This window comes from Taudactylus pleione, unplaced genomic scaffold, assembly GCF_031769625.1.
Source record: "Taudactylus pleione unplaced genomic scaffold, aTauple2 ptg001784l, whole genome shotgun sequence".
Taxonomy (NCBI): domain Eukaryota; kingdom Metazoa; phylum Chordata; class Amphibia; order Anura; family Myobatrachidae; genus Taudactylus; species Taudactylus pleione.
Genome location: NW_028286181.1, coordinates 176,231 through 200,735, shown reverse-complemented (window position 1 = coordinate 200,735; position 24,505 = coordinate 176,231). Strand labels below are relative to the sequence as shown.

General features: G+C 46.0%; 1 protein-coding gene across 2 annotated transcripts in view; it reads left to right on the top strand.

The window, feature by feature from the left end:
• Positions 1-1,025: 1,025 nt before the first annotated feature.
• Positions 1,026-24,505, top strand: part of B4GALT4 (beta-1,4-galactosyltransferase 4) — a 115,911-nt gene continuing 92,431 nt past the window's right edge. Inside the window, exon 1 of one of the 2 annotated variants that reach the window (XM_088464995.1) lies at positions 1,026-1,112. The gene's annotated coding sequence lies outside the window, so the exon portion shown is untranslated. Of the gene's footprint in view, positions 1,134-24,505 lie in introns of both variants that reach the window. The other variant, XM_088464993.1, reaches the window with a different exon arrangement.

The window sequence follows — 24,505 nt, the reverse complement described above, 5'->3', positions numbered from 1 at the left end:
AAATGTTGGGGTACAATGTTAAAAACTAGCGAACTTGACTCTGGAGGGTCCCCAAGTATGCCCCAGGTGGTTTTTTGATTGCAGGTGTTTGCGGCAGGTGGATTTTTCACGATCTTTTCCACTTTAAATATGCTGACCCCCATTTTCAAGTACCCCAAATTTGCTGGGATGTTATTTTCTGGAAAAATACTCCTAAATACTATTCTGCATCAGGTATAGAAAAACGCTATTTAGCAGCTATTGAGCCCATTTAAAAACACCAAATACCTTCAGCAAGCCAAATTGGGGGGTACCATAGTGAACCCCCATGTCAGTGCATGATTTGGGGAGTGGCAGGCTAATTTCCCCAAAAATGACAGGACTTTCTGCTTGTTACACTATCGCCGGGTGCAGTTTACGCGTACTTTGAAATCGAATACGGGGTAAAGCGTGTACGCGCGCGATACTTTACCGCCTACAAAACAGGCGATGTCGGCGTTAAGTCCGGGCCGCGTTAACTTAACATGGCTCGGCTCAAACTGAATACAGCTCATAGAGCCCAAAGTCTTTTGAGTCATTCGGCTCCTTAAAAATAAGCCCAAAAACAAGCAACCTGCAACCATAAGCCCAAAAACAAGCAATATATAAAAAAAACAAATATAATAGGCAGAATTGGCAACTATCATGTGGATCTATAAGAGTGAAGTGCCCAATAGTGTCATGTAAATTATAGCTCAAAATGGTTTTAAAAAAAATAAAAAATCAAATAAGGTAATTAAACAGAAAAGGAAGACTGGTAGGTAGTGAATGTAGTTAACGAGCAGACAATGCAACAGTCGCAGGTTAGACCATTTGCGTGGGAATCTCACTGTCCCTATACAGCCCAGACCCAGGCTAGGACACGGGTGTGAGAAAATAAGACAAGTACACTTTTTCTGCGGGTGGTATTTCAGTTGCCCTTCTCCAAGATGGCGGCGGCTACACAGTGTGGTGCCAACTTCCTGACTCCTCCCCGGTGACGCTTTATCTTCAGCGCTCTAGGCTTAGCTGCTTAGCTAGGAAATGCAGTCTCTCTATCCTCCGGTCATCCGCATCTCTATGGTGAATAACGGGACACAGATGATGGAGTCTCGGTGAGTGCCCCTTGGGGACAGGTGAGATCTCCCGTATGTAACATAAGCCAGGGGCGCCCCCCAGCGTACACTGCATGTTACTGTTCAGTATTGTTACTTATGTGCCCATTTGTAGTGTATGAATTTTACATATAATATAAGGATTACAGTCATACTTATTTTATGCCCCCTCTTTCCACCAGATATCATGTATTAATGACCATTGTGGCCTTGAGGAACCAAACGAACAGACTATATAATAATAATATTATTATTATTATTATTATTGTTTGTGTCTGTTTCTGCCAGAGATGTGCAACCTGTCCCTGACCTGTTTTTGCTGTTCTCACTTTACTATGTATGAATAATTGCGGTACAGTATTATGATCAGTCTGTATGGACCTGTATATCTGCATTGCGGTGCCACTTTGTGGATACCAGCGGAGGCTGCGGGAGCAAGATGGCAGGTGCCCTCTCCTGCGGGAATGCCTCGATAGGCGCAGTTCAGCTAACGCTGTTTGGAGATGGCAAGCTATGCTTCTTGGAGCTTGGTACATAGGGCAGACCATAGTCCCCAATGAGAATATAGGGGACTACGGTCTGCAGCGCTAATTATCATTTTGCAGGCGAGTCCTGTGATGCTTAAAATTATGTGAAAATGGAAGTTTTTGCCCAATTTGGAGCTTGATACATATGCTCTCTGGTCAGATATTCTGTAGGGTACTGTCACATTTTTTGTGTCTCCCTCCCCCCTCCTGCAATAGCACCGCACTGATATGTGGGGTCCTCCAACAGCAGCACATGTTGGGGGAGGTCAGAATACCGATAGTGGCATCCCGACAGTCAGAATCCTGACACCTGAAGATAAGTAGCCTAACCCACCTTTCCCCCAGCCTAACGCTGCCCCCCCCCCAACATCCTAAACCTAACCCTCCCCCCTAGGCCCTAAACATCCCCCTAACCCTAATACTTACCGTCAGGATTGTGTTGCCGGTATTCCGCCTGCTATCAGGATCCCGAGCAGGTATTCTGAGCGCCGGCATCCCGTTTAAAGCACTCATTACGCTCACTCCATATTCTGAGCGCCGGGCTACTACATCCCGTTTAAAGCACTCGTGACGCTCACTCCATATTCTGAGCGCCGGGCTACTACATCTCGTTTAAAGCACTTGTGACGCTCACACCATATTCTGAGCGCCGGGCTACTACATCTCGTTTAAAGTACTCGTGACGCTCACTCCATATTCTGAGCGCCGGGCTACTACATCTCGTTTAAAGCACTTGTGACGCTCACACCATATTCTGAGCGCCGGGCTACTACATCTCGTTTAAAGTACTCGTGACGCTCACTCCATATTCTGAGCGCCGGGCTACTACATCTCGTTTAAAGCACTTGTGACGCTCACACCATATTCTGAGCGCCGGGCTACTACATCTCGTTTAAAGTACTCGTGACGCTCACACCATATTCTGAGCGCCGGGCTACTACTCGTTTAAAGCACTCGTGACGCTCACACCATATTCTGAGCGCCGGGCTACTTCATCCCGTTTAAAGCACTCGTGACGTTCACACCATATTCTGAGCGCTGGGCTACTACATCCCATTTAAAGCACTTGTGACGCTCATACCATATTCTGAGCGCCGGACTACTACATCCCGTTTAAAGCACTCGTGACGCTAACTCCATTTTTCCTGCACTTTAAAATGATTGTTAATAACAGCGGTACTGGACTTAATGGGTTTTTCCTGATGCTGAGCTTGCATGGTATGTGGAAGGGTGGTCTGACATTGGAGACTGCACGTTTTATTATGACATCTGGACGTGATGCCTTTGAATGCAACAGTGTGGCTTGTATGCACTGTGTAAATGTCAGGTCTCATGGACATACAGAACAGTGCATTGTGTGTATTATACAATTTGCAGTCCTCTTTCGTTTCACAGTGTGATCCTATCAACGGGACTTGTAGTTTTACACCACAAATCGCTTCTAAGGGCTCAATCCAATGACACGCAATGTAATCGCGGGTGCAAGTCATTGCAACAACGGCCACACTTGACTGCAGCCCGAAATCGCATAAAAGTGCTCGCAGACCCATCGGGCTCTCAGCGATATTATGCAAATTCAGGCTCAGAGCAGTGCGCGAGGTGTGCGAGATGCCGCGCCTTTGCCGACGTTTTAATGCAGTGGCAATGGCATCTCGTACCCTTTGCAATCAATTGGGTTGACCCCCATAGGTGGTCAACCCAATTGAATAGTTAATAATGTGCATGCACAATAGGAAATACTGGGTACAGTAAGGCAGATTGCAGGTGTAAAAAGTGTCTAATGGACTATTTTATTCAGCCACACGGTGACATTGGTCTTAGGGCCTCATTCAGACCCGGTCGCTAGGCTGCGTTCGCACGCAGCCGTCAGCAGCCAAATTATGCAAATCCTGCGATCGCTACCAAGACATTAGCACGCCCACTATGATTTGCCGTGCGATCGCGGCATGTAATTAGACTCCCACCAGCCTGTCACAAGACGCCCACTTTCCCTTAGTAACATACGTCATCTCCAGGAAGTGTATTAAACATTCGGTAACGTCGAGTAACATCGGACCCATGCGCACCACTTATGGCTGGCCATACCCTACCGCAAGCACTGCGAGTGCTGCTGTGTTTATTTCAGCCATGTGACGTGTATGCTGATGATGAGTCTTAATTATACACGCCCCTAAAATGGTGTTCCAACGCACAGATACGCCTGCATTTGCACGACCACACCCCCGTTACCATCGACCACCCCCTGTCACCACCCACAAACGGCACATCCTGTCATTCATGCTTGCAGAGCGTCTGTGTACTGGGTGCGATCTCTTTGCCATCGCGTGGACTGGTTCGCGCACTTGCATTGCGTGTTGCACGCATGCGCAGATTGCAAACACCTGCCTGTGATCTGCGAGTTTGGCAGAAACATACACAGATCACTGTGATCCATGTATGTCTCTGCCTGTAAGTTGTGAAAAAAAGGTTAAAAGTAAAAAAAAAAAAAAAAATGACATGTAGGGCCCCTTCCTAAAGAGTAACCAGCCCCGGACTTGCCGGAACAAAAACGAGTAGGGTTCCACTGTAGTTTAAAAACCGGCAGCAGGCAGACCTGGTTTTAAATATAGTGTGAAAAAAATTTGTGTGAGGTCCCCCCTATATTTAAAACCAGCTCTGGACCCTTTCTAGCGCGGGACTGATGCCACAGCCAGGGGCATCACCGGGCCCCCCAGCCGCAGCATCAGTCATGACCGCTAGTCAGCCCAGGCCAGGGATCCCTGTGGAGTTGGGCTATCCCCACCACCCCTGGGCAATCATCCTAGGCCAGGGGTGCCCTGGAGATGGGGACCCCCCTTTATTGTGGGTGGGGGTCCCCAACTCCCCAGGGATCCCTGACCTGGTCTGACTAGTGGTGAGGACTGATGCTGCGGCTGGGGGGCCCGGGGGAAGGGCTCCCCTGGCTGTGGCATCAGTCCCCTGCTAGAAAGGGTCCAGAGCTGGTTTTAAATATAGGGGGGACCTAACGCAATTTTTTTTCACCCTATGTTTAAAACCAGGTCTGGTCCTGCTGGCAAGTCCACGGCTGGTTAGTCTTCTTTTTTTGGGGGGGTGGCCTACGTAATTTTTTTTTTTAAACTTTGAACCCGTTTTTTAACAGGCTACAACACAAGCAGCTTACACATATCTCACTGATATGTGCTGGCTGCTTGCTCGGGAGAGTTTTTTGCAGAGAGAAGACACTGCAATCTCGGGTGAGTAAACTCCTGCTAGACCTGCTACTCGGGGGAGAAATCTCCTGCAAAACCTGCTACTCGGGAGAGAAATCTCGTTCTGCTTCACCATCGGACATCTCACTCTCAGCTATACTCCCTTCTAAAACCCCAAATCACCCGAGTTTCAGTGAAGCTAATCGAGTTGAAAAAAAAAAGCAAACTCTCCCAGACTCGATTCTTAGTAAATTTAGCCCTTAGACTTATGCAATTCTTCTTTCTTTCTTAAAGCAATATACACACTAGAATATTTAATAAACTTACTGTATATCAAGGTTTTCTTACTCTTACAGCACCATTCCTGTGTCTCGCAAATGTCAAAAACTGGCTGAACCAGTTGGAGAAAATCTGAAAGAAGAACTTAGAAAAGCTGCAGATATTGCTGCAGGTGCATCCAACAGCCTTTCTGTGCTAGGTCCAGTATGACTCAGCTTGCACCAAGTGTCTTTTTAGTGTATTTGTCTTCCAGAATGTGTCTTCCGCAAGCGGATGTGACAAACTTCTCTACAAGCCTGCACTGGTTAATCTGATATGTGACACTAGTATATCTGTGCGCGACCGATTCTGAATCTGTATATGAAGTGTTACAATGCAGCGGGCACGGCTTTTTCCACACACCAAGTGTCGTTGTGCTACATATACAGACTCTGTCACATACAGATCTACAGATCTACAAGTGTCCAATTAATTGGTGCAGACTCATTTCGCATCTGATGGCGACTAAAACGCATTTCCGGGTAAAAAAAAAATGCAAAAAGAAGCTATGCTCAAGTTTAATCGCACGGGCATGGTGGCTCAGGGGCTTATTTGCGCCAGTCATCTCACGTCGAATGCCGTATTGAGACTAGGTGAATGAGGACACATCTGTTGAACTGTCAGTGTCACAGTTGTTTTTTTTTTTTTTTCGTATGACCCATTAGAGAATCAGTCTTGAATGAGATTCACAAAATCACAGAACGGACATTGAACTAAAAGAACCAAAACAGATTAGGTGGTTGAGCTTCTATGAAGCCGTTCTTATCTAGCACGAATTGATACATTAGAACACATTGCTGAGAAAAACAGGAATGTAAATGGTGCTTTCAAAGAGTTACTTGTAAAAATTAAAGTACCTAGTTTTCCTCCTCTGCTCTCCATCATTTTGGATATTTTGGAGCCCATAAAGAAACTTAATTGTCACTGTGTAAGTGTAGATAAGGATGATGACCTGGTACTCCCTTAATAATTTGGAGTGTCCTGTTCACAAATTCTATACTGACATCCAGCATCAGTTTGCTGATCCAGTCATTGGAAACCTAAAAAGGTGTTTCCCAGAGGAAACCCTGGGTCTACTGACCTGCTTTGATGTTGTTATAAATCCCAAACGTTAGCCAGCTTTAATTGCTGATTAAAAGACTATGGAAATGAGGATGAGGAAGATTTGTATAAAAGATGGCTGATCCTTGTGGATTTCAATGCATGGGTTGATGATGAGCTCTCACACCTTGGCCAAGACCTCCTATGTTCAATGAATGCTCTGGGCCTTACACAAGTCATTCCTTCTGGTCACACTCTTGTTCTTGTCTTCCAGATAGGATTAGAAGACTCTGACCTATTATAAACCCAGTCACGTGGTCAGACCATCACTTTATTTGGTTCTCCGTCTCAACCCCTTGAAATAGAACTTTACCCATGGACTTGACCAGGAATCGTCTAAGGAGAGGTATGACTCCCCAGGCTCTTGCAGCAAACTAGGATCTCTTCGGTAATGGGGGGCCTGTGAAGATCCTTGTTCTCTAGACAGTTACTATAACAGGGATGTGACAGCTGCAGTGGATATTATCGCCCCTGTGCGTATACGACCTCGCATACCACACCGTCAAGCCCCTTGGTTTGACGACAGTGTTAGTGAGCTCAAGAAACTGGGTCGTAGACTTGAAAGGCGGTGGAGGAAGACGAACCTGGTTGAGGATAAGATAAAACTAATCAAACATATTTGAGAATATCAATCAACAATCACCTGAAAGAAAACAGAGTTCCTTTCAAATGAGATAATGGCAGCGAACAATAGGCCAGCTCAGCTTTTCCGTACAGTGGAAATGCTTTGCAAACCAGAATGCCTGCAGCCTGATGCAATGAGTTTGCTAAATTCTTTGCAGATAAAGTATCTTCCATCTGGGCTGGAATCCCTACAGTGCTATCAAAGGAGTGCCAAGCCATGATATTTATGATCCATTCCAGTCAGGATTCCTATCAGGATGCGGCCTGGGATCGGCCGCTACTCTCCTCTGCATCGGCGTCCTTGGGCTTAGGTGTTCAGTCGCTGGGAGTGGAGGTGAGTGGTGTCTGAGTATTCTCCCGGGGTCTGCTAGGGCTTCCATGCCTGCGTCCTGGGGTGCTGGGCATGGGCGCAGCCATGTTGGTCCATATCACCTGACTAGTTTCTCCCAATGGTAGTCCTGTGGTCACTCAGCTGATCCTCTGATCCAATGATCAGCTACCCAGGGGTATTTAAGTCTGACTCTAAGAACAGGAAACTGCTGTTCAACTTACAGTGATTATTATGCTCTCCGGTGTTTTCCACAAAGTATCTACAGTACGCTGACCACCAGTGTTACTTACACAGGGAATTAGCATGGGAACTAGAACTCCAGTGTTTCTTGTAAATTCCTGTTTTGTATTTTAGTGTGCTGCTTGGCTCTCTTGCAGCCTCCCTGTGTTACTGTTGTGTCAGCTTTCATGCTAATTGCTAGTTAGCTCTCAGCTGGAACTCTAACAATTCAGTTCATCTCCTGTGTTCAAGTATTCAGTTCACCCTGATCTCCTGTGTTCTAATATTCATTCTAATATAGTTCCTGTCTTCCTGCCACTATCAGGTACCTGTCCAGAGGGCCGCGACCTGCTCACTTGGTGCAGCGAAACCCATATCCCAACTGGAGTGGTCACTGGTGTGACCACCAAGTGAGTTAGCCTCTGGGCAGGTCTAGCCAAACCTGAGCTTGGCCACAATAGGGAGACTTAGCTGTCACTCACCTGCTTGTGGCCTAGCCACCCTACCCCCTGGCTTTTCCCATACAGTTCGTGACAGTTTGAACAGCCCATATGCAAGCCGCCAGGTTCCAGGCTGAAGCAGGTTTTTCAAGACTTACTCCTTCGTGGCACCGCACAAGAGGCAGCCCAGCAACTCATGGGTCAACCGTTACAAGAAATGTTTTCTCAGTTGAAATCCATTCATTCCGTTGTTGTTCCTGTGTTTCCAGCCTCACTTCAAGTTCCACCTGTAAACCCTCCTGTGCCCCCTCAGCCTGAGCCATTTTCCAGAGTAATTTCAACTCTAACCGCAGAATCACTTTCTGATTGTACAACTCAACATTTCAGTAGTCCCTTGTCCTCTGAATCCTCCAATTTCTGTACCCCCGATGCAGGTTACTAGTTTCTATTGCAACTTCAAGATCTACTCCCTAAATTCTTTCTAGTGCCGTCCGTGTTTCAACTGAGCCACCTGTGCCTTCTGTCTTATGAGAAAAAGTAAGACATCGTAGCTTCCCACGCCCAAAGCTTACTGACAGCAACGCCGGGAATTTTTTCTTTGTTTATATTGTGGAAAGGCGGATCACTATATTAAGGACTGTCTCCTTCATCAACCCAGTAAGTATAATTAATGTAAGACTTCCTATGTTCACACTCTCTGTTTCAGGCCGCAGCCTTCTGCAGCTTCTCTTTCTTTTGCTCTAAGCAAGGAGGTGATGTCTTCCCCACAGGTTAAGGTTCAAGTTTACGATTGGGGTCCTGTTACAAGATGCTTCCACTCTTGTCTTGGGAAGTTAGGCAGAATATTCCAACCGCCTAAAGGCAGGGTAACATCTCCTTAAGTCTGTTTCTGGTCTCAGTCCGGGTAAAGCTTCTTCTAGTTCCAACTTCGATAATGATTGTGCTTCTCTCAGTTTCCGTAAGGTATCAGTTTCTTTAACCATGAGGAAAGAATCTGATTTAAACGTTTTGGAGGAGACATCTGAGTTGACATCTTCAGTGGGAAAATACGTTCAGCTAACTCCAGGGAGTTTTCGTGTGTTCTCACCACCAGAAGGGGCTTCAAGTTTTGCACCCCAGTAGGGGTTCTCAAGTCTCTCACCCCAAGTGGGGGTTTCAAGTTCCGTACCCCAAGAGGGGGTTTCAAGTTTCACACCCCAAGGGGGTCTCCGTTTCGAGTTTCATGCCCCAGGAGGGGGTCTTTGTTTTGGAGTTTCACACCCCAAGAGGGGGTTTCTGTTTCGAGTTTCATACCCCAGGAGGTGGTTCCAAGTGCCATTCCCCAGGAGGGGATTTCAAGTTTTGTACCCCAAGAGGGGTTTTCTTGTGTGATACCTGGTACTTGAGTGTCATACCCCAGGAGGGGGTCTCAAGCTTCTCACTCCAAGAGGAGTTATCTGAAGTTGTACCCCATGAGGGGTTTTCAAGTGTCTTACCCAAGGAGTGGTCTTCTGGTGTTATACCCCAGGAGGGGGTTTCTAATTTCTCACCTCAGGGGGGGCTCAGGTTTTTTGCCCGAAGAGGGGGTTTCAAGTCTCGTACCCCAGGAGGGGGTCTCAAGTTTCAAGCCCCATTAGGAAAGTTTCAAGTCCCAGGATGGGGATTCAAGTTTTCGTTCCTAAGGAGGAGATTTCAAATGCTGTACCCCAGGAGAGGGTTTCGAGTTTCTCACCCCAAGAGAACTTTTTGAGTTTCGAGCCACAGGAGAGGGATTTCAAGCTTCGTACCCCAGGAGGTTTCATGTTTCTCACCCCAGAAGGGGTCTCAAGTTTTTTTGTCTCAGGAAAGGATTTTGTGTTTTACACCCCAACAGGGGGCATCCTGTGTTATGTCTGAGAAGATAGCTTCAAGTGACTTGTCCATTCCAGTCCGTTTGACTACTACGTCTGAGGTATCTACATTTCAGAAAGGAAAAGGTTCCAAGTTAAAGACCAAGAAAATTTCATGTTCATAGTCAGATCTTTCATCTTCTTTGGTAGATAAGACCAGGTCTTCAGCTAAAGTTCTTAGCACTAAGTAAAGTCTCCAGGGAGTAGATAATTGCATGAAGGGTTTAACCTTTGTAACCACGGGAGTCTTGGAGTCCATTGAGAATGATAAAGCCAAGTTGTCAATATAGAGTTATGGAGGCAAAGTTTTTGGGAAGATTTGCAGTAAAACCAATTATCTTCTTATGGGCCGTAACAGTGTAAAATCCAAACGAGTGAAAGCAAAAAGTTTCAGGGCCAAGATTATTAATGAGGATGGCTTGTTTGAATTGATTGACGTTTTGTTCAGCAGGGAATTACTTTTTGAGCATATCATCTCGGGAAACCATATTCCAGCAAGTTCTAGAGTGCCTAGTTTCAATTCAGCTCCATCTGTTGATTCATGTAAAGAGTTTTTTCCTACATGTCCTTCAAATAACTTTTTTAACGAAATTTCTAGTGAGAGTTTATCACCCTCTGATATTAAACTCAGATATACCGCTTTAAGTCATTCTCCATATTGTATGGTACAGGATCAAACACTCTGAAAGAAATAATCTCGAAGAGCTATTAAAAATCAGCAAACTGATACTGTCAAGATTGGTAAATCTACAAATTCCTCATACCAAGTCTTACATTTTTTCCTGGAATCTTTTGCATCAAGTTTTTCTGGTGTCTCAAGTTTTTTTTTTTTTTTAAGTTTTTCAGTGCACTGTCCAGAGTCCAACCTGAAAGGGGGGTTACTGTCACGATGCAGTCTGGGATCGGCCACTACTCACCTCCATGCTGGCGTCCGTGGGCTTAGGTGTTCAGTCGCTGGGAGTGGAGGTGAGTGGTGTCTGAGTATTCTCCCCAGGGTCTGCTAGGGCTTCCGTGCGTGTGTCCTGCTTTCCGGGGTGCCGGGCATGGGCGCAGCCATGTTGGTCCATATCACCTGACTAGTCTCTCCCAATGGTAGTCCTGTGGTCACTCAGCTGATCCATTGACCAGCTATCTAAGGGTATTTAAGTCTGACCCCAGGAACAGGAAACTGCTGTTCAACTTCACTGTTTCAGTGATTATTATGCTCTCCAGTGTTTTCCACGAAGTATCTACAGTATGTTGTTTCAGCCCTCACGCTGACCACTAGTGTTACTTAATTTAGCTTCCTTGCTAATTGCCTGTGTATTACTTCAGCTCTTACAGAACTCCAGTGTTTCTTGTAAATTCTTATGTTGTTTTTAGTGTGCTGCTTGGCTCTCTTGCAGCCTCCCTGTGTTACTGTGGTGTCAGCTTTCATGCTAATTGTTAGTTAGCTCTCAGCTGGACCTCTAGCAATTCAGTTCATCTCCTCTGTTCAAGTATTCAGTTAATTTGCAGATTTCCTCTATTCAAGTATTCAGTTCATACCCTGATCTTCTGTGCTCAAGTATTCAGTTCACGCTGATCTCTTGTGTTCTGATATTCATTCTAATATAGGCACCTGTCCGGAGGGCCGCGACCTGCTCACTTGGTGCAGCGAAACCCATATCCCAACTGGAGGGGTCACTAGTGAAGTCCATCAAGTGAGTTAGACTCCGCGCCACTGGGCAGGTCTAGCCAAACCTGGGTTTGGCCGCAATAGGGAAACCTAGCTGTCACTGACCTGCTTACGCCCTAGCCACCCTACCCCCTAGCTTTTCCCATACGGTTCGTGACAATTCGGGAGTAGACACAGCACTGAAACAACCCTGTGCTTATTGATCTTCTGATGGCAAGAGACAGAGGTGACTGTTCAATCTTAATCCTTCTGGATCTCTCTGCAGCTTTTGATACTGTGAACCACGGGATTCTATTTGAGCTCCTGGAAAAATTTCTGTGGTGTGGATGGCACAGTCCTTAGCTGTTTCAAATAGTTTCTCACCAGGAGGTCACAGAGAGTTTCTTCCGTCACCACTGTCACTTCCATGTGGTGTCCCACAGGGTTCTATACTATCTCCCATGCTCTTTGCAGTATACAAGCTACCACTGTGCGCACATGTGTGCCCCTTCTCTAGGTCTGGCGCCCTGCACCGCATCAGTCCTAGAGTGAACACTAGTCCTGATGATAAGTCGTAGGACAAGGCTGCAGCAAAGCCAACCAACAGGACTAATGCTTGGGAGTTCAGAACTACAAAACACTGAACATGTGCGGAATCTTGGTGTTGTACTGGATAGTGGCTTGACACTTAAACATCAGGGGGTAAATTTACTAAGAATAGAGTTTGGGTGAGATTGCAATCTCATGTGAATTTAGGCATGTTTTTCATCTTGCAAATTTACTAAAGAGAAACTCGAGTGAGTTTGGAAGTGAGTTCTCTCTTTTCACTGTTAAAACTCGTGTGAGATAGCAAACTCGAAAAAACTCCCCATCGGCCGAATTAGGAAGTACTTTTCATGAAATAGATGCAACTCGGGAATTTACTAAGATTCGAGTTTACAGTCTGGTGTGAGATTGTAGCAAACTCACTGATAAATTTGAAGTTTCAAATCGACCACCTCCTGATCTGCGAGTTTGCCAGAAACCTACACAGATCAGTGTGATTTGTGTATGTTTCTGCCTGTATACCTAATGTAAAGGTTTTTTTTTATTAAACAAATGACATAGGGTCCCCCTCCCAAAAGCCATAACTAGCCCCGGACTTGTCAGCCAGTCCTGGTTCCAGAATTTATGGAGAACAAAAAACAAAAAGAGTAGGTTTCCACCGTAATTTAGGAACCAGCACCAGGCTGCAGGGCCAGTCCTGGTTTTAAATATAAGGGGGAAAAAATTGCGTAGGGCTCCCCCTGTATTTAAAACCAGCATCGGACCCAAACCGACCGGGGTGTAATGCCACAGCCCGGAGACCCGATTACCGGGTCTCCAGGGCCAAAGCATTCTCACCCCAAGCCAGTCAGGCCAAGCCGGGAATCTCAGGGGGGGTGGGGACCCCCGAAAAAAGGGGTCCTCCCTCTCTGGAAACCCCTAGCTTGGTCTGAAGCCCAGGGCTCTTCCCCACACCCCTGGACTGTGGGTACGGGGGTAATAAAGTGTAAAATCACAGTAAAATTATTGTATTTTACAGTGGAACTACAGGTGCCAGCATGCCTGCCCTTTGGCACTTGTGGAACTACAGCACAGTGGATGCTAAAGGAAACCTTGAGAACTTATAACCACAGACTGGTAAACATTTTAGCTGCTAATATTATCCTTTGGACACGTAGGAGGGGGTCCTTATTTCCAGTTGGAGTGATTTGGGAGTTTTATTGCACTCATCCACTTTGTGCATATTTTGGAATTCTATATATGTATCTATACATGCATGCTATTAATTTACTATCTGGATACTAATGTTTATTTTAAAGTGCACTATTTAATATCTGAATAAATTTGCATATATTTTTATTACTAAAACCGTCCATCATACTTTGAGAAATATACATAGCGCTGGTCTCTATATTTTTTTTTTTCTGTGATTATTACCAGGGACCGACTATCCCTTTTCCAGCTGCTTGATTAACAGCGCATCAGCATTATTGTATTACTGCTTGTTCGGCTGAGTTTGGCAGAGAGAAAACACTGCAATCTCGGGTTGAATAATCTTATCTAAACTCGCAACTAGGGGAAAAAAATCTCGATCTACTTCACCATCAGAAAACTCACTTTCAGCTAAACTCACTTCTTATTAAATTTGCAAAATGAAAAACGGAAAACTCACCCGAATTTCGGGGATGTAAATAGCGTTTTAAAAAAACAAACCTCGACCAAACTCGATTCTTAGTAAATTTACACCCAGGTATCGGCCACAATCAAATCCTCATTATTTCATCTGAGGAACGTAGCCAGAATCAAACACTTAATTCCTTTAGATGATCTGCCTAAAGTCATACATGCTTATACAGTATATCATCATGCCTAGACTGCTGCAATGCCCTCTACATTGGTCTCCAGCAAAAGAATTGCACCGCTTGCAGATGGTACAAAATGCAGCTGCCAGGCTATTAACCACCAGCACCGCTCCAGCCACATAACACCCAATCTCTACTCCCTTCACTGGCCGCCTGTAAGATGGCGAATCGTTTTCAGGATTGACTTACTGACTTTCAAAGCCCTACATGACCAGGGCCTCAGGTACCTGAAGCAGCTTCTGATTCCTTAGTGTTCCACTCGACTACTGCGATCTGTTGACGAAGGACTGTTAACAGTTCCTAGGATCTCCTGGAATTCATATGGGGGTCGAGCTTTCAGCTTTGTGTCTCCGACTCTATGGAACTCTCTTCCCCGCTCAGATCGAGAAGCCTTCACTCGTCCTTCAAATATAGACTCAAGACTTTCCTGTTCACCCGGCATTTCACTAATGTCCCTTGTTACGCTTGTTTTGTATTTTATGCTGTAAAGGCAAATGTAAAGCACTTTGAGTCCTATTAGGGGAAAAGTGCTATATAAATAACATTATTATTATTATTTGTGTAGTAGTTTCTTGTTATTTAAGCACGTCTGTAGCACTTTTCGGGAGAAACCTATTGAAGATTTTACAAAAATCCTGATATCTGAATATAAACAGGAATTTCCCATCTCTGTCATGCTAGCCAGTATTGCTTTGGCAATTGCTATCATCTCAGCAGATGCAGAACGTTGCTTTTCATATATGAAACATATGAAATCTGCTTGTCGCACTAGACTGAGTGGCACTGCATTAAAAGATTTGATGCTGATCTCATCGATGGGGCCACCATTACCCATACCCTGGGAGGGCCGTTTTTTTACAGGTACAACACAAGCAGCTTACACATCTCACTGATATGTGCAGGCTGCTTGCTCGGGAGAGTTTTGCAGAGAGAAGACACTGCAATCTCGGGTGAGTAAACTCCTGCTACTCGGGGGAGAAATCTCCTGCAAAACCTGCTACTCGGGTGAGTCATCTCCTGCAAAACCTGCTACTCGGGTGAGTCATCTCCTGCAAAACCTGCTACTCGGGTGAGTCATCTCCTGCAAAACCTGCTACTCGGGTGAGTCATCTCCTGCAAAACCTGCTACTCCTCCTGCAGAACCTGCTACTCCTCCGGCAAAACCTGCTACTCGGCAGAGAAATCTCGTTCTGCTTCGCCATCGGCCATCTCTCAACTAAACTCCCTTCTTTGTAAATGTGCGAGTCTCAGGAGCTTAAAATCACCCGAGTTTAGGTGAAGCTAATCGAGTTGGAAAAAAAAAAATCAAACTCTCCCAGACTTGATTCTTAGTAAATTTACTCCTAGAAGTTGCTGCCAAAAAAATGAAAGCCTCAGAAATGTCAATGCTTCAGTACGGTTTAGATTTCATGAGCGTGGAGCCGCCAGTGGTGGCGGAGAGGATCACGGCTGTAGAAACTGCAACAGCCGTGTGCAAATCAGCCTCAGCCAATAAGAATCAGCCTGATTCTTATTGGCTGTTGCTGTCACACGTGACAGCCGCAGCTGCAGAGCAGCAAGCCAATAAGAATTGAGCTTAATATTGGCGGCTGCTGCTGGACGTCACCGCAATCTACTGGTCCACTGGTCAAAATCGCAATAGAAGGTTTGGCCACCACTAGGCTACTTAGTGTGTTTTACGCTAAGGATATATTTGCTTAGAATACATAAAAAAAATAAAATAAAGTATGTAGACCTGACAAGTTTTACAGCAAAACACAAAGTACTTGCTGCGCACTGTGTGATGATAAATGATCCAATAATTAGCTTTTATTAGAAATTCCCCAAATTGATGATGTCTCCATATCGCTATATTTTTCAGTATTGAAATAGTTATACTTCTATCGTCTTTGGCGCCTGTTAGTGCATGTTGGGAGATGGCCACACACATCAATGACCTGTGATCATCTTGTGACATTATTTGCCATTTACTAACAAGATCGGTTCAGATTCAATAAGATCATTAACAGCCCAAACCCTTAAATGTCTACTGATATGACAGCACGCGGTGGTAAGGTGCCATTAGTACAGTATTTTCTGGCTGGTCTGGTAACTATGGGACTCTGGGGCTGATTCTGAATGCAGATTCCCGATTATCTGGAATGTGCGCATGCGCAGTACTCATTCTGCGAATGTACAGAACAGGTCCTGCGTGATCGCACGCAGCCCCTGCTATGCCTCTGCCTGTATGACTGACAGACAGGCATTTAAGGGGCAGGGACGCCCAGCGTTCACCTAGAAAAGGGGGCGTGTCGGTCCCGTTTTCCAGGAGTGGCAAGGCCAGGGGCGGCATCCACGTACGGTTTTTCCTGGCCTAACAAGCCGGTCAGCTTATGTAAGCTGAGGCTTTCTCACCTGGCCAGCACCATCCAGTGCTGGGCTGGCAAATACAGCAGAGGGTCTCGTTCACCACCTGCTGCATTTTCATATTTGCTAGGACGGAATTGCAAAGCTGCTTGCGTGCAGCTTTGCAATTCCGTCCTCTGCTGAATTAGCCCCTCTATGCATTTTACTGACCATTAATAATGTTAGTATTACCGTATATACTCGAGTATAAGCCGACCCGAATATAAGCCGAGGTACCTACTTTTACCCCAAAAAACTGGGAAAACGTATTGACTCGAGTATAAGCCTAGTGTGGGAAATGGCAGCAGCTGGTTGTGCCCCCAGTAGTAATTCCCCCTGGTAGTGCCCCCTGTAGTAATCCTCCCCTGGTAGTTCCCCCAGTGGTAATCCCCCCTTTTAGTGCTCCCTGTAGTAATCCCCCCTGGTAGTTCCCCCAGTGGTAATACCCCTTTTAGTGCCCCCTGCAGTAATCGCCCCCTGGTAGTGCCCCCTGTAGTCCCCCCCCAGTAGAGAGAGACGTGACAAGAATAATAAAAAAAAATCACTTACCTCTAACTCCTGCTCCTGGTCCCGCCGCTGTCCGCTCCTCCGGCCGCTTTGCATGGGAGAGACGTCGTCATGACGACGTGTCTCCCATCACCCACTGCGGGAGCCGGAAGATGGCTCCCGCAGTGGGAGCAGCAGTCTGACAGACTCTCAGCGGCTGCTGATTACACCAAACACGCAGCTGCCGGCTCCGACGGCTGTGTGTTTGGCAGTGTGTAGCAATGACCGAACTCCGTCCGGTCAGCGCTACACTTGACTCGAGCATAAGCCGAGGGGGTACTTTTTCAGCACATTTTTTGTGCTGAAAAACTCGGCTTATACTCGAGTATATACGGTATGTGAACAAACAACCCTATAAAATAGCACCAAAACATCTTTAGATCATTTATCCCAATTCCCATGTATGTATTGCATGTATTCTGTTAAAGATAACACCATTTATGTAAAAATGAGAGGCGTGTCATAATACTGACTTACATCCAAATGCTAATTAGCCCCAAAGCAGTTAGTAAGATCTACTTGTTGATAAAAACACACTGATACTTTTCAGGGCCTTCTCACGTGTTGTGTTTTACAAGTGGGTCCATATAAGTCATACATGCCTACACTCCCGAAAGTCGTGGGAGGCTCCCGGTTTTTTGGGGTAACCCCCCCGCACTCCCGGCAGTGTAGGCACTTCTCCCGCATCCCGCCCACTTCCTAGGGAAGAACGGGGAGAAACTTACCTGAAATCCGTGGTCCGTCAGGGGGCGGGGCTTAATGACGTGATTCTAGTATAATCACGTCATTTGGCCCCACCCCTATTCAAATATACCTGATTCGCAGGAGTTTTGCCGCGAGGGGTGGGGCCGGACCATTCGTGTCATTAGGCCCCCATCACTGCCCGACTGCTGCCTCTGCCCAGGCTTCTCCCGGGGAGGGCAGATTAAAAGTCGGCATGTATGATATAAGTGCCCAAGAGAAACCTTATATGAAAATGCATGTAGCCATAGGGATCATTGTGCCTTATAATCAGCGACTTTTCCCTGCATTGGTTATACCTTTTTTGAATGCATATTTCCCCCCCCTCCCCACTCCAAGTATATAACGGCTATATAATGGGAGTGAGGTGCAATAATGGAGGTTGCCAGACTCTTTAGGGAGTCAGGGAGTCTTTCCGACAATCGGGGAGAGTTGGCAGGTATGAGTAAGAAAACATTTTGGGTGGGATGTACTAAAGAGGTAAATGCGGTAAAACCCCTGAAAATGCCAGTTTTGGGGGTTTTACCGCATACCCCATATGTACAAAATGCATCCTGATGGGTAACTCCAACTTGAGTTGGCATTACCCAGTAGAAGCCTATGGGCTTCTTTCCGGGACGCTCCCACTGAAATGGATCCAATCCCCCCCCCCCCCGCGCGCATTCTGCAGCCTTCTGTGCATGCGCAGAAGGACACCAGGGGGATTTCTGGGTGCAAATTGGCTGACAGGCGCCATCAGTTGATCTGCCAATATATCTGTCAGCGTGTACCCAGCTTTAGACGTGTGTAGTGTAACATGATTTGGATACAGATTGAATGTGGGGAACTAATGACCATTCAGAGTCCAGGGTGACACTAAGTGGTATATTTACTAAAGTGCAGGTCTTTAGATCTGGTTGCTATGGGCAGCAACTCTACTTCTAAAACCCCCCACTTTAGTAACTATACCCCAAAGGGCTTTGTTTACGAAAGGCTTAGCAAGCCGTTCTGCCCGGCGGGTTGGAAGTGAAACTTTAAAACTCCACTCACAGTCGTTATAAAGATTGCCGGGCATTACACTGACTGCGAGAGGCATTTTTACATTTTCAACTCCAATGCGCCAGGCAGTAAGTTACCACTTCCTAAATAAAGTCCCTAGGCAGCGAGCTTGTGTGCATTTGGTTTATTGTCATGGTGTTGGCAGATGGAGATGTCAGGTCGGTAACTACTGTTGGCCGGTGGGAATATTATTATCTCTATTTTTGAAAGACTGAGGAACTGATTCAGAGCCGCTCGCTAGATGCGACAGCTCGCCCCCAGCATATGCAAATTCGGTTAAGTGACAGCATGGCAAGCGCTCGCTCGGAAAGGCATAAGCACGCCCACTTTGTCTTGGCGAGCGATCACTTTGTGTATGCAGTGTGTATGCAGACGCTCATTAGTGTATGTAGAGATGCCCACTAGCGCACATCCTCTCCAGGAAGTGTATATAAACATTGGTACATCGAGGACCATCGGAAGGCTTGCAGCGCTTGTGGTTGCCTTACCTTACCGCAAGCACTGCGAGGATTTCAGGGTAAAAAAAAAAAGGCTGGTGACGTGTACTATGACGCTGCCTGTTAATTATTCACGCTTTAGAAACGACGTTGCAACACTCAGGCACCTCCACTCCCCCCCTGTTACCACCCACAAACGGCCTCTCCTGTCACTCATTACACTGGGCTGTCTTTGCTTGGCGAGCAAGCGGATTCCGATCTCTCAGAGTAGTTCGCGCATGCGCAGTACGAAGCGTGTGCATACGTGGTCGCTTACCATCGGCCACGTACGAGCGAGCGGCCGCTTGCAATCGGGTCTGAATGAGCTCCTGAGTTTGAAGTGACGAGATGACATCCAAGGTGAAACGGCACAAAACCACTCAGTACCGCAACCAACACTGTGACAGGTGCGGAGAGGATAGTTAGATTTGGATATCATGCGCATACAATTGATACTGAAATATGAGATGATAGTTTAGTAGTATAGATAGAGAACAGCAGAGGACCGATGACTGAGCCATGAATAGGATTTTTGTGTACTGAGAAGTATCCCAGCTGCTTACTCCTGCAACATCAAAAGTTTAGAAACTATTAAAAATATAGGGCCTCATTCAGACCCACTCGCAAGCGGCTGTCCGCTCGCAAGTGGGTCGATGGTGTGCACTGCGCATGCGCACGACGGAGCTCCCTCCGTCGTGCGCATGCGCCAGACGCGACGAATGAAGGACTTTCCTTCGCTCATTGTGTCTGATCAAAGGGGGCGTGCTGTCGATGTTGATTGACAGCACGCCCCCTTTGGTGGGCGTGCCGGGGGCGTGCCTCCCAGACGGGGGCGTTCCCAAGGGAACGCCTACCGTCAGAAGCCGGCCCACTGACATCACTAGTGATGTCAGTGGGAGTGATTTTGGCTCTGATAGAGCCAAAATCACTCCGGGCCTTGCGGTTGAGAAACTCAACCGCAGGCTCCGGCTCGCAGTGGCGATGGTCGCGATGGTCAAGACCATCGCGGCCATCAACCTGCACGCTCGTATAGGCTGTGGGTGGTGACCCACAGCTATACGAGCGTCCAGGAGGACGCTCCATAATTATGGTGGTGGGCCCTGATTCAGAGCGAGCGCTCTGGTCAGAGCGTCCGGCTCTGAATCAGGGCCATAGTTTTTGTTAGTGTCCTGCCTTGCCTTGGGTGTTAATGGATTTTACTGGACCAGAAGTATTGCTGGGATATGTCACATGACTGTGTCAGTTTATCATGGCAGACATATCTGCTGACTATAGAAATTACAGGTTGGGTATAATATCCCGGAGGCTGAATAGTCACCGGTTCAAATACCGACATCGGAAGCCTGATTGTTGCAAATCCCAACTATGCTTGTAAGTACCCTAACCATCCCCCCTAACCCGAACTCTCCCTTGGTGGTGCCTAACCCTATCCTCCCTGGGGGGTGCATAAGCCTAACAACCCCCGGTGTTGCCTAACCCTAACCCCCTCCCCCCTGCCTAACCCTAATCTCCACCCGGGGGTGCGTTAACCTAACCCCCCCCATCCCCAGGCTAACACTAAAGGTAAGCCAGATACTTACTCTCGGGATGCCGGCGGTCGGGATGCTGACACAGGTATCTTCATCCTCTTCTGGGTGCCGGCATCAGGATCTTCGTCCTGTTCAGGATTCTGGGGGTTGGGATATATGCGGCTGGCATCCTGACTACATCCTAGAAATTACAGAATGGGCTGTGCACCAGTATAAAGTAACTTGATTTCAGTGTTAATAGTTGTCCAGGGTACTGGGATTTTTATCATGAAGTCCCATAAAGTGTGGTTTGAAAGTGGTACAGATACTTGCTAATTAAAGCAGATCGTTACTAAACCTTGGAGAGAGAGAAAGTACCAACCAATCAACTCCTGTCATTTTTCAAACACAGCCTGTAACATGACATTTAGGAGCTGATTGGTTGGTACTTTATCTCCACTTTCTCTGCCCCTTTAAGGCTTAGTACATCTCCCCCTAAATATGTTAGCCTCCTAAAACAGCATTATCTCTTTTCAAAATCCCTCTGGAAGGAAAACTTATGGTTGTCAGACACAGGCTCTCAGCATGTAATGTGATTGCAGAGAGGGGAGAAGGAGGGGAAGGATATCACAGACTGATGCACAGATGCCTCATCATGTGCCATGCACTGCAGAACTATAAATCATTAAACAAACCAAAGAAAATGATTATGGTACCATAATACTTTATATAGCCTACTTTCTACAGCCTATCAGTGATTTATGCACACCTAATTTTTTTTTTTTTTTGTCACTTTCTTCTGTGATACGGTTTTATTTCAGTGGCCCTTTTCCGTGTTGGAATAGTAATGGACACTTCCTCCAGCCAGGGTGCAGCCATGTGCGGGCTGGGGAGAGACAATTCCCAACTGGTCCTTATGCTGCCCTCCATAATGTTGTCATCCACTCTCTACGACACTGGCACATATTCCCTGTGTGTTTTATTGTTATATTGTATCACCTGAAAGCTCTACACATCCCCAAAACAATATTACATTTGCTAGAACAGACTAAAGAATCAAAATGTTATCCCCAGTGAAACCAACGTCTCTCCAAAACCTAAACATGGGTCTGGTTCCCCTCCCTTGGTCATTAATAAATAGTTAAATATCCTCTTCCACTTATGCCGTATCAGATGACACTTTTTTATTGTCCCGGACTTGGCCACCAGTAACCTCTACCAAATAAATTGAAACATAAGGGGTCCAGAGGAAACTGTAAGGAAACTGAGGGCAAGGGAAGTAACTAGGTCGGCAGGAAATGCAAGGAGGAAGGACAATTGTGGGGTGGACCTCCAAAAGGGATAGGAAGAAGGGTGGCATCGGTGCAAGGGGTAGGGGAGCAGAAGGGGGGTGTGTGTAGGCAGGTTTAGGGAACTGCAAGTGAGAGGGTAGTAAGTGTAAGTGGGGAGGGGGATATTAGGGAGCCTGTACAAATACCAAAGTAATTTTTTGAAAGATATAGGGGTTATGTAATAGATTCTGATAATACAGAACCGGTCAGATTTCAGGGTGTTCGCCACCAAGGGGTCTATTTACTAAGCCTTGGATGGAGATAAAGTGAACGAAGATAAAGTACCAGCCAACCAACTCCCAACTGTGATTTTTCAAACACTGCCTGTGACATAGCAGTTAGGAGCTGGTTGTCTGGTACTTTATCTCCGCTCACTTTATGTCACAGGCAGTGTTTGAAAAATCACAGTTGGGAGTTGGTTGGCTGGTACTTTATCTTCGTTCACTTTATCTCCATCCAAGGCCTAGTAAATAGACCCCTAAATTTGAAGCGGCAATCAGCCTTCACAACTGATCTCAGACGCTTCTCTCCAGTGAGTGACTTGGCATAACTGGGCGGCACTGGGACGTTGCAATCTTTTCTGAGTTAAGTAAATACAGCAGTCACAGCATTTACATTTGGATCTTCTAGACCAAACATGGGGTAGGTGTAAATCAGGGGTGTGGAACCTTTTTTCTGCCGAGGTCCATTTTGATATATATAACATTATTTGCGGGCCCGGTGCAGGCCACGCCCTCTCCATGTCATGTCACACGGGGACAGGGTCACAATTGGTGGTGATTACAGCAATGCCCGGAGCATCGTGAGGATGCTCCGGGGAGCTGTAAGGGCAGTGGTGTGGCCGTCTGATGCATCCTAAGGGTACTCCTGGCGGCACTGCTGCATAGATTCTGGCTGCAGGGTGCTATTCTAGGCCCCCTGCTAGCCAGATGAGACTAGCAGAAAAAGCTCAGAGGGCCAGACCAAATGAAACCGGGGGCCTTATACGGCCCCCGGGCCTGAGGTTCCCCATCCCTGGTGTAAATGGAGTAAAGGTGCATATCCACTAGCAAATAGAGGAACCACAGTACGATTACAACATTGTAATCGTACAGTCGTTCCTCATAATGTGCAGTGCCTACACTTAACGATATGTCGTTCAGTGCAGGCAGCCTCCCTCATCCCAGGACATGCACAATCTGTTGTTATCGGCAGATTGACCAGCATGTTCAGGCGATGATTGATGTTGAAAACTACCAGTGGGAGCACGCTTCGCTGGTCGTTTACGTAATTTTTATGCCCGATTTGTGAACAATTAATGAGCGATTGAACGATAACGATGTCGTTCTCATTCAATCGCTCATTTTAATCACCTAGTGGATATGCGGCATTACAGTGATGAGATTTCCAATCACTGGAAGTAACTGAAATTGTGACCACATTTAAATGCTTCTCTTCATCAGGAGGAATCCTAACTTCAGGTGATCTGTGTCAAATGAGAACTTTATAATTATAAAAGATGATCTACAGTTCAGAAATTCCCTAATCTGTGTAGAAGAATGTGGATGCGGCCTACAATATGTGGGCCCCACAACTAGACCTCTACGTGTCAGGTTTATGGAGCATAGGCGCAACATTAAAAAAAAAAAAAAAAAGTAAAAACACACTATCTAAACATGTAGCTAATTGTCAGGGTGAAACAATAGAGAGATTTTCAGTGAAGGCAGTAGATTTTGTTAAACCAACTAATACCCCTTTTACACCAGAGCAAAAACCTGGGTTTTTGCTGGGTCTACCCGGGTCGCAGCTCAGTGTAAAAGGGTCTCTGAAACATAACCTGGGTCAAGTGACCCTGCAATCCAACCCAGGTAGCTACCAGGGTTGGACCCAGGATGGACCCAGGTAATGGTGCAGTGTAAACGGTGCAACCCAGGTTATCTGACCTGGATCATGCCTAAAATGAGAGGATTGGTGGTTGTGGAGCATTCACCTCCCACTTTTTATGACCTCACAGGTTTAGCAGGGCAGACCTGAGTTCAGTGTGAACAGGGCTGACCTGGGAGTAACCCAGATCAAAGGTGCAGTGTAAATGGGTCTGACCAGGGTTGGAACCATGTCCAAAAACCCAGGTCGGACCTGGGTTTTTGGTGGAAAAGAGGTATAAAAGGGGAGGAGATAGGTTCAATACCCTTTGTAAACGTGAAGCCTATTGGATCTTTTGTTTAAAAACTTTGATTCCATAAGGTCTGAATGACACGGTGAAACTAAATAATATAGGCTAAAGAACATGTATAGATATTATTATTTTTTTATCAGCTATGAAACTCCCCCTTTTGCCTTTTGTATTATTATGCGTATTACTATTTTCTAATTTGCTGTAGTTATACAATTATACATGTTTCTGTTCCATTCTTACTATATAGGCTCTCCTTTTCTTGGAACGCAATATATTTGTTTGTATTATTAATTGTTGCTATCTTATAGTTCTTAATTGATTGGGTCAAAACATGTGTTTCTTAGATGAAAATTACCTAATTGTTTATAATGTCAAAAAGACATAATTTAAACACATTCTATGATAATGGTTTTGGTAGTAACATTCAGTAATGTCCTTGTTATGTTGGATATTTATATGGGTTTGGTAATTACAGCTATAGGCCAGCTGCTATATATACATATATATGGGCTCTATGTATATTAATGAGCGATGATAATATTTGCAATGTACTATACATAATATACATTGCATA